Below are 11,968 nucleotides of genomic sequence, written 5' to 3'. Positions count from 1 at the left end.
TACGTGACGCTCATTTGCAATGTATATACAAGTATTCTAGCACACGCCATATTACTTTATGCCTATGAATATTAATACTGCCAAAATTAATGTAACAAATCACTTGTCAAGGGGATTTTTTCATTTCATTATCCATATGGTTTCTTCATCCCGCTTTTGTGGTTTATAGCCTTTATTTTGTGGTAAAATCTGCTGCCTTTGCTTCATAAGGAGTTTTCATATATTTTATAGCTCTATATTGTAATAAAGTCTACGTTTGAGCTCCATCCTACAATAATGATCCGTTTTCAGATGATTTTTACACTGAATTAGGTCAGTTTTTTGATAGTTTGAACGTTCTTAAGTGTGCCTGATGAGTGTCTTAGACAATTAAACAACAAGAGAGGAGACTGTAAATGTGCTGTTTACTGAATATATAGGGGTTAATGAGAGTTTTGCAGGAGCATTTGATGTTTAACAGTTCAGCCAAAAGTGAACTTGTATAGCATGTACACTACCTGACAAAAGACTTGTTGTCAATCACAGTAATAAGAGCAACAATTAATAACTTGACTTCTAGTTGATCATTTGGATTACAGAGAGATTTTTCAGATGAATCATCTGTTGAACTGCATCCCAATCCTCATAAATACTGCAGAAGACCTACTGGAACCTGCATGGACTCAAGATTCTCACAGAAATCAGTCAAGTTTGATGAAGTAAAACACATGGTTTGGGGTTACATTCAGTTAGGGGGCATGTGAGAGATCTGCAGAGTGGATGGCAACATCAACAGCCTAAGGTATCAGGACATTTGTGCTGCCCATTAGAGGTGAAGATCTTTGCCGGAACCTGACGAGTTCGGGTGGGTTTGGGCTTAATTTTTATAATTTTAGAGGGGCTTTTGTGGTAAATGAACTGTCATGTGATGCATTTCGATTAGCACGAGACAGTAATTAAATAATTTGTTACAACATTAAAAACCATTCCTGCAAAGGTGAAACAACTGAAGACGGAGAAGTCAAAAAGCGGATGTTAACTGCGGTCAGGCTATCCGCCAGTTAATAAAGAATGGCCATTCTACCCACTAGGTATTTCGGTGGTCACTCATACGTGTTACAGTAGAGCAAGTGTACAGCAAGCTGACAGGAAAGATGATGAGGTCACTCGCTACATTGAAACCGCTGTCATGGAAAATGAAATGGATGTTCTTGGCTGGTGGAAGATGAACAAACAATCCTACCCAAAACATGTTTATTTTGCTAGATCAGTAGTGCATCCAGCCAGTAGTGGCAGCAGTGAAAGGGTGTTCACTTTAGTGCTGCTCAGTGAGTGCAGGTCTGCGCTAAAGCCATTTACGATGAATTCAATAATGTTCCTCCACAAAAACACGAAGTCTAATCTTGGTGAGTAATTAAATTATAACAAAATATTAACAATAAAATCATAATGTAGTCACTAGTCAGAGTATATGCTAATGTTGGCATTATTCTTTAATTATTTAGCTTCACAGACAAGGCAGTGGCGCAGTAGTGCTGTTGCTCACAGCAAGAAAGTCGCTGGTTCGAACCTCGGCTCAGTTGGCATTTCTGTGTGGAGTTTGCATGTTCTCCCTGCCTTTGCGTGGGTTTCTTCCGGGTGCTCCAGTTTCCCCCACAGTCCAAAGACATGCGATACAGGTGAATTGGGTAGGCTAAAGTGTGTGTGTGTGTGTGTGTGTGTGTGTGTGTGTGTGTGTGTGTGTGTGTGTGTGTGTGTGTGTGTGTGTGTGTGTGTGTGTGTGTGTGTGTGTGTGTTTGTGTGTGTGTGTGAATATGTTTGTGAATGTTTCCCAGAGATGGGTTGCGGCTGGAAGGGCATCCGCTGCGTAAAAACTTGCTGGATAAGTTGGTGGTTCATTCCGCTGTGGCGACCCCGGATTAATAAAGGGACTAAGCCGACAAGAAAATGAATGAATGATTATTTAGCTTCACAGTCGCCTTAATGCCAGATTGTGAAGTGGTGAAACAAATCTCACTAAGCCTTTCTCTTAATTCCGTTATTGCCAAATACCCGTCATAATTTAGTAAATTGTTTTTTGGCCAATTTAAAGGCTAAGTGTATGTACCTAGCCCTGTTTAGAGTGCTGAGATGTTACAATGCTACAGAGGATTTATTTTATTTCTTTTTTCCAAGTGGCCTATAGCCTACGTTTGTTATGAATAAATTGTTCTAACACATATAAAGGACTCATTCATGAAAAAAAGGCAAAAGAGCTGTGTGCACGAGCACATTTGAATAATGTCGGGCTATAAAAGGGTTTGGGCTTTTAAAAAGCTGTCAATCAAACTACTTGTCGGGCTCTGGCTGAATTCTGTGGGGCTCGGGCCTTATCGGGCCTAACTTTTATGGCCAGATTACAGCTCTACTGCCCATTACTTTACAAACCACAGGAGAGGGCAAATTCTTCAGTAGGATAGTGCTCCTTCTCATACTTCCACCTCCACATCAAAGTTCCTCAAAGCAAAGAAGGTCAAGGTACTCCAGGATTGGCCAGCCCAGTTACCAGACCTGAACATTATTAGGTAAGATGAAGGAGGAGGCATTGAAGAAGAATTCAAAGAATCTTGATGCACTCTGGGAGTCCTGCAAGAACGATTCCTTAACAAAGTTAAGTGGATTCAACATAAAACAACTAAGTTGTCCTAAAAAAAACTTAATAATTGTGTTGCTTAAACAAGGAGCAAATGTTTTTGATTGTACATTCAACAATATTTCAGATTTTCCACACAAGAATGTCAGGTGTACTGAGGGTGATTAAGTGACCGCAGAATTGCCATTTTTGGCTGAACCGTCCCTTTAACACTAGAAGCTGACTCATAATAAAAGCATTCTGGAAAATTCTACTCAGAGTTCCATCCAAAAATATAAAAGTAATCAGACCTACAAAGGGGGAGACGGATCACAGTGAGTGAAGGATGCGCTTGATCATGCGAGGTGTTTTACTTTTGCAGGTACAGTAAAGAGCTGTGAAACTGTACCTGAATCATCAGTCATTGAAGTGTATGTGGTTAACTGTGTTGACGAAATGCACAGTCTGAGGCCCTTTGCCTGTGACTTTCTCCAGCTTAGTTATTACTTTTCCAAAATAAATCAGCCACCCATTGCATATAACCTGAGTAATGAAAGTAGTCATGACAAATTAAAAAATCTTTCTGACCCAGACCGCACACACACACACATACAAGGACGTCACACACCACCACAAGCTATTTCTCAGGCTGAGCGCAAATGGCACACATCTATAATCATGACAAAGAGAGGCCTGCCATTAAAACTAGACTTCAAACGGGAACATTAGCGCACAGAGAGAGAGAGAGAGAGAGAGACCAGAGGGCCTGGAAAGGATCTTCATTATGCGTATTTCATTATATATCGAGGCTAGATTTTTCTGAACAAAGAGAACCATGCTGATGTTTAATGAAAAAACGCTGCTGGTTCTGTGCAGAGTGATTGGAGGCACTTTAGGGCTGATTCAGTACAATAAGTTAAATGAATTAATAAAACGGCAAGTGCTGCGGTTTATAGTTTGATCTAAAAAGGCAAATATATCAATCAAAACCAAACTTAAAATATTACCATACCATGTGAAAAGTATTAAATTAAATCCACGCAGCTGCATAAATACAGCTATTCTTTTCAGTTTTTTGAAGGAAATTGTAATATGATAGTTACTAAATGTTTCTAAACATAACTTTGTTTAGTATTGGCAGAAAAACTTTTTCATAAAAAGATCTTTTTAAAAATATTTCATTGGTATGGAAATGGAGGTGTGCCCCCGAACCCAACTCCTTAACCTGTTTGAGATACTAATGGTCCAATCCAATTTAATAATTTTTGCTCAGCTAAGCTAAGCTAAGCTAAGCTAAGGACAGTCTGAGACTTTTGGACTGTTTGAACTACTGGATGGACCAGCAAAATACCAAACTTAATGAGACACAATATGCATAAAATAAAAATAATTATCCTTAATAACTTATTTATCTTTAACAAGAACATAAAAATAAACTTAATACAATAAACTTAAGATTATCTAATCGACTTGAAGGCAACCTATTTGCACAATTCAGTTAAGTAATCCTAGCAAATTACTTTTTATAGTGTAGATAGCTTGCCTGATTAAATACATCATTTTATTTAGCTTCAGTTTCCTGTTCTTAGCTGACAGAAGTGGCACCCGGTTTGATCTTCTGCTGCTGTAGCCCATCTGCCTAAAGGCTGGAGGTGTTGTGTGCTCAGAGATGCCAGTCAGGCCATTCACCGCTGGCCTCATCAACAAGGCATTGCACTCACAGAACTGCCACTCGCTGAATATTTTCTCTTTTCCAGACCATTCTCTGTAAACCCTAAAGATGGTTGTGCGTGAAAATCCCAGTAGATCAGCAATTTCAGAAATACTCAGACCAGCCCGTCTGGCACTAACAATCATGCCACGTTCAAAGTCACTTAAATCACCTTCCTTCCCTGATGCTCGGGTTAAACTGCAGCAGATCGTCTTCACCATGTCTACATGCCTAAATACCTAGTTGCGGCCATGTGATTGGCTGATTAGAAATTTGCCTTAACAAGCAGATGTGGACAGTTGTACCTAATAAAGTGGCCATTGAGTATATATATTTATATAAGTATGTTGGTATCTAACTGTATATTTAATCGAATAGTGCCTCATTTGCATATTTAAACGTAATGTTTTAGAAAAACTGTAATATATAAAAATGTTTGCAATTCTTAAAGTAATCAGTTAACTTGATAATTATTGATAATGATCAGTTAACCCTTTTCATCTTCATTGTGTTCCCCTAATGAGACAGTTGATCGAAAAATTTACTTTACTAAAACAATATTGATATATTGAAGAATACTGGGGGAAAACAGCCATTAAACCCATAGTAGAAAAACAAATATTAGAAGTCAACTGTTACAGGTTTCCAACATTCTTCAAAACATCTTCTTTTGTGTTCAACAGAAGACAAGAAGCTCAAAAGTGACGGAATAAATGCTGACAGAATTTTTAGTTTAAGGTACAAAGTTTTGAATTAGAAAATTGTTCTGAATGTGCATCAATGATAAGCACAACAATCTATTGTTAATTATCAATATGGTTATAAATGTAGTTATGGATAATATCTCACTCTACCCTTCTGGCCTCGCATTAACATTGACGTTGCAATAATAGCGTTCAGAGTTTTTATTCTGTCGATGCGTGCAATAATCAACAATCACCTTTTCGAGTGCTTGATATATCATTTCCTAAAACCATTGTGATTACTGGTTAAAAGCACCATTCGCTGTATAAATGACTGGCCATTTGGCTGGTAATGTTATTAGGAAGTGCAGCGTAATGCATGGTTTATATTGCAGGAGCGATATCTGACCCTCGCTGTTTTTACATGAGTGACGTGAGCCAATCAAATCAAAGATGATCTGCTGAGGAGTAATAATGATGTGAGCACTCACGTTCCTCGGATTTTCATCTGATACTTTTGGATTTGAAGATGTTGTCCTCTCTTAAGGTATTTTTAGAAGACATTCTTATTGAGAAACTGTTATTTTAATAGTGTTTATCATCTAAAAGTATGTGTATATATATATATATATATATATATATATATATATATATATATATATATATATATATATATATATAGTTCGCATATATATATATATATATATATATATATATATATATATATATATATATATATATATATATATATATATATATATATATATATACAGTTGAAGTCAGAATTATTAGCCCCCTTCAAATTTAATTTTTTTTTTTATATTTTCCAAATTATGTGTAACAGAGCAAGGAAATTTTCACTGTGTGTCTGATAATATTTTTTCTTCTGGAAAAAGTCTTTGTTTTATTTTGGCTAGAATAAAAGCCGCTATTAATTTTTTAAACACCATTTTAGGGACAAAATTATTAGCTCCTTTAAGCTATATTTTTTCTCGATAATCTACAGAACAAACCATCGTTATACAATAACTTGCCTAATTACCCTAACCTGACTAGTTAAACTAATTAACCTAGTTAAGCCTTTAAATGTCACTTTAAGATGTATAGAAGTGTCTTGAAAAATATCTAGTCAAATATTATTTACTGTCATTATGGCAAAGTTAAAATAAATCAGTTATTAGAAATGAGTTATTAAAATCATTATGTTTAGAAATGTGTTGAAAGAATCTTCCCTCCGTTAAACAGAAATTGGGGAAAAAATAAACAAGGGGGGGCTAATAATTCTGACTTCAACTGTATATAATTTCAAACTATTGACTAAAACGTCAATAGAAGTCACTATGTTAAACTGTAAAGTTAAATTTTCAACGTTAGAAGTCGACAGAGCAGAGATCAAGGTCCCAAAATGCAATTCACAATCGTAAATAAATGCAAATCACTTGTCACAAAATACAAAAACTGTTAATTAACAGATCATTTTTACAGTGTGCATTTAAGAAAACCCTGACATGAAATGCTAAAGTTCTAAGGATATTCCTTGTTGGAAACTGATGCTGTCATTAGCCCCTTTCACACAATGATACCAGTAAATATGCGGAAAATTTCCAGAAAGAATTTACTGGTAAATTCAAAAGAGCGCTGTTCACATAGGCAAGGATGTTATGGAATTCTGTGGATGGATCAGTCTTGTGAATGACTTCGATGCAAAGATATAAAGAAACACTTTAGATCGAGATGTACATAATATGTGTGTGTGCTGGCTCTCACCGGCTCCTTTACGTGCAAGTGCGGCGCACCATGCAACTGAAGGAAGCAGAGCTTGAAGGTAAACAAACAATGACTTATAAGCATCTTATCGAAAATTATTAACACAGTTTGCATTAAGAAGGAACATAAAAACGTTATCTGACTAACATCTAGCAGCTAAATGTGTCTGTAAAATATTTCAAAGGCTTTTATTATAAACAGCACAAATGTTAATGTGTCTAAACGTTCAGATTGGCTAAAGTAGATGTTTCACGTCAGCGCAATCGAGATGTGAACACGCTCTTTCCGGCAATCTTCCTTCTGCGTTCACACAGCGCAGCATTTCGGCAAATTACCGGTACTGTTACTGGTACTACTCTTTCTGGTAAAATTCCGGAACGAATTTACTGGTATTTTCATAAAGGGCCTGTTCACACATACTGACCTTTCTGGATGTATGTGTGAGAGGGGCTTTTGTGTACATTAAATATTTTAAGAGACACGTTGACCTTATTGCACACCCTTAAAACTTGATAGCGGTTCTTTCTATCATGCCATGCAAAATTAAGTTTGCCTCTTTTTTTTCTACAGTAGATTCACATTATAAGCACAAAAAGTCTGAATATTGTACTAAGGTGTTTTAGCTGATAGAAAAATCCAACCCTCCTTTCCGTGCCCTTTGTCTGTCAGATAAACAGTAGGTGAAAGCGTGAGAGGGTCCTCAGGGAGCGGGCTCTCTCCTGCTGACTGATATGCGATACCGCCTGACATCTGGCACCCTGTCAGATTGGCGTCCCCACGTACACACTTAAAAAGCGTTACTACTCGCACTTCACCACTAGATCCTTTCTCTTAAGTATAGCTCCCAATAGACTTGATTCAACGACCTGCTGGCACCAACAAACACAAACACACACAATCAGACATAGTAAAGCTATATTTATAAAGACTTTCCACAGATGTAATGATTTTATACTGTATTATCTGGATTCTGTCCCCCTACCCCTTAACCAAACCCTGATAGAACAATCTGAATGTTAACACTTTCAAAAAAGTTCATTCTTTTTGATTTTTAAAAGAAAACACATGGGGACCAAAAACAAAATGTCCTCATAATTTCAAAAGTTTATGGGATCCTTGTAAAGACATTTAAACGTCAGGAATACAAGGTACACACAAACTTTTATTTTACTTCATAGTGAGAAGTCTTTAAACTAGTAATGATGAATAAAATGTCATAATGTCTTTATTGTCAAGATATTTTACTATATAAGTGAGGATGTTAGCCTTCACAAGTCTAGTTAACAAGTACAAAGAGCACACACATGCACACGCAGACCAACAAAGAGAGAGAGAGAGCGCTCGTCCCTCATACAGCACTGGCTAGACAGTAGTTATTCTGGGACAGTGGAGCATGTAGTGCCCCCTTAGGAGTCACACTATGGAGACCGTCGGACTGACTCTCTTTTCAGTGTGTGTGTGTGTGTGTGTGTGTGTGTGTGTGTGTGTGTGTGTGTGTGTGTGTGTGTGTGTAAAACGTCTGTCATTCGCAATATTCTGACACTTGCCATTGTGGTCTGGTATGTGAGAAACTGGTTTGATCCGTAGAAGTCACTCCTCAACTCTTCTTTATCTGTAATATGCACAAATAAAGCATGTGACCATGTGACTGTGAGAAACGCAGATTTTACCCCTCCAGAGGGCAAGCAGAACTATTTTGGTGTTGACAAAGAACCTTTCAGAGAACTGTTTTTAACAGAATTACCTTTTTAAATTGGATTTTATTGATAAAATGATGATGATAATAATGAATAAAAATGTTCAAAAACAATGTTAAAAGCACAATGTTTTTTTCATTAAAATATCCAAAAAAAAAAAACAACATAACAGTGTGTAAATTTTGTATGTACATACATTTGTTTGGAAGAGTGATCATAACCAGACAATTAAGCAAATTTAACCTTTTCACGTGTATAATCACACCAGTGTGATCAGCCTTGGCCAGTCCCTGAAGCGGAGCCTAGCAGCCTAGCCTGATCACAATGGTGTGATTGTACGCTTCAGAGACAAGCCAAGGCTGATCACACCGATGTGATCGTACGCTTCAGTGACCAGCCTAGGCTGATCACACTGGTGTGATCAGACACCTCAGAAACAAGGCAAGGCTGATCACACCAGTGTGATTGTGTCGTGATTGTAGGCTTTAATTCCCAGTGTGATCAGGCTAGACTGGTCCCTGAAGTGTACGATCACGACACAATCACAGCTGTGATTGTATGCTTCAGTGACAAGACAAGGCTAATCACACCAATGTGATTAGGCTAGACTGATCCCTGAAGTGTACGATCACGGCACAATCACACCGGTGTGATCAACCTAGGCTGGTCCCTGAAGCATATAATTATGACACGATCACACTGGTGTAATCAGCCTTGGCTTGTCGCTAAAGCAAACAATCACACCGGTGTAAACAGCCTTGGCTTGACCCTGAAGTACATGATCACACCGTTGTGATCAGCCTTGGCTTGTCCCTAAACTGTACGGTGTGATTTGACATTCAGAACACACATCATCAACTGTAATATTCAAATCTGATGGAACGCACTGAAGCAAAGAAAGAGTGCAGCACTTGTTAACAATCACAATTTATCTATGCTTTTAAACAAATAACATTTATTTTAGGTTTCAGACATTCAAATACACATAACTATAGGCAAAACATCCCATTTAAGGTTTGTAAAACACCATGCTGCAGTAGAGGGTTAAGTTTAAATTGGATACAGCTGAGGATGTCAACTCATGTCAATATAGCATCATTTTTGTCACATTCATTCATTCGTTCATTTCCTTTTCGGCTTAGTCCCTTTATTATTCAGGGGTTGCCACAGAGGAATGAACCACTAACTTATCCAGCATATGTTTTATGCAATGGATGCACTTCCAGCAGCAACCCATCACTGGAAAACACCCATACCATACACACTCATTCACACACATACTCTACGGACAATTTTTAGCTTACTTAATTCACCTGTACCACATGTATTTGGACTTTTGGGGGAAACCGGAGCACCTGGAGGAAACCCATATGAACACAGGTATAACTCCACACAGAAATGCCAACTGACCCAGCCGAGGCTTAAACCAGCGATCTTCTTGATGTGAGGCGAACGCACTACCCGTGGTGCCACCACGCCGCCCCAATTTTAGTGACAGTGTGCAACAAATAATATTTTACATTACCATGAGTTGGATTTAGATTGAGGTAGGGGTAAAAAAAAAATTACGTTCTGCCTCATAATGACATTAATACGTTTTTGATCATGAATTATAAAAGTTGCTTGGCTCATGCTTGGTAACTTGTATTGCACCTTGCCACATTGACAGATATTTTCAAAATGAACAATATAATTAGCAAAGCTTATATTTTCCTAACACACGCTCTAATGAACCACACCATTCATGTTGTGTGTATGGATATATAATCTTCAACATTATTACTTACACAAGACTTCTTCAAGCATTCAATATTACTTGCAAATCACATTTTTTTAAATGGGTGAACTGATTCAGCCTAAAGGTCAGTCTGTAACCTTTAAATGCCTGATTGGTCAAATGTCTATATCTTATGCAAATTCGCAGGTCAGAGTTTAACGGTCATGAACAGAAAACTTCTTCGCATGAGTGTTTCTGGTCTCCCATGTTTACCTGCGTATGAATGGAAGTAAATGAAGCGTAATGACTAGTGCAACCACGGCTTAATTACTCGACTAAAACTTGCATAAAACATTTTCCTGGCTTATTATCCATAAAGATCAACTAGTTAAATGAAGCATGGTAATGATTGAGTGAGGTTTTAATCAAGTTCTTTTAAAATTGTAATTCAGGAGTGTTTATTTATGCTTAATTTAAGTTTTATTGACATTTTTAAAAGTTTTAAACTGGATATTGTCTGGTTGGTCGATGTTGTGGTAAAAAAAAATTAAAGTAGCTGGCAGTACTTTTTTCTGTAATTTACAGGTCTAATTCTATATATACAAGTAATTTTGGTTAACTACAGGCTAATATTTGGTTAATTTCATCTTTAATGTGATAGCCAAGTGCTTGAGTGTGACTATAGACTTATGAGACTTTTTCCAAATGTATACACTGTATCCATTTTTAAAATGTTTGTGCTTACAGGTGTCCTAAACACCATTGTTGTATAAAGAAAGGTTTTATATATGGTCATATGGTTATGGTATTATTGTGTTTGAATAAATTGTATCTGTCAATCATTAACCAGACTATCTATCTATCTATCTATCTATCTATCTATCTATCTATCTATCTATCTATCTATCTATCTATCTATATATATATCTATCTATCTATCTATCTATCTATCTATCTATCTATCTATCTATCTATCTATCTGTCTGTCTGTCTGTCTGTCTGTCTATCAGTCACCTACAGTATCTTTTGTCTCCTGAGAATCTGTCAGTTGAGGGTCCCTAATATTGTACATTTTCACCAGTGATCTGCTACTGCCATCTAGTGGTACTTGTCCTCTGCAAAACGTAAAGTTTCACACATGTAAATATATATTTTCTAAATATATACACTTTTTTAAAAGTCTCTTCTTTGATTATCAGGACAGTTGATGCAGATGTAAGTAATGCCATCGGCTCGTCCGCTCCCCCATCCCTTCAAACACACGCCGTCTGCGTTTACCGGGCAGTGAGGGGAATCCCTGTCTGTTTACGGGATTCTTCTGGAGGGAGGGAGAGAGCCAGAGGAAATCTGTCCTCTTCTGTGACGCACAAGAGCATCTGGTGCTCTCCGTCGAACCGCATAACTTTTCCCTGACCTTCACCCTGTTATTCGAGCTGCTGCAGTATCGCGGCTGAATAGTTGTGGAAACCCAAAGCCCGCGCGCTCCACCTGCTCCAGAGCCGAGGAACAGTGCACTCATGCCGGACACCCGGGAGTCAGGCCTCTGCTCTGGGTCAATCATTTACTCCCATAAGTGCCCGTGTGGGAACATTTTTTAGTTTTTAATGGACAAATGGAATGCTTGTGATAACAAGGCTTCCTTTCATGCCTCATTGACACCTGGCGCTGCTGTGTTTGGAGTCACAGTTTCTAAATTCCATCACATTTTTGTAGGTCGATCAACAAGGTTGGAAGTCCAACAACACATCAGAGAAGCTCTTAAAGGAATAGCTCCTTCTGTTTATTTTATAATAACACAATAAC

Source organism: Danio rerio, chromosome 20 (assembly GCF_049306965.1).
Source record: "Danio rerio strain Tuebingen ecotype United States chromosome 20, GRCz12tu, whole genome shotgun sequence".
NCBI classification, from domain to species: domain Eukaryota; kingdom Metazoa; phylum Chordata; class Actinopteri; order Cypriniformes; family Danionidae; genus Danio; species Danio rerio.
The sequence above is the reverse complement of the archived record's forward strand: the minus strand, read 5'-3'. Positions refer to the sequence as shown.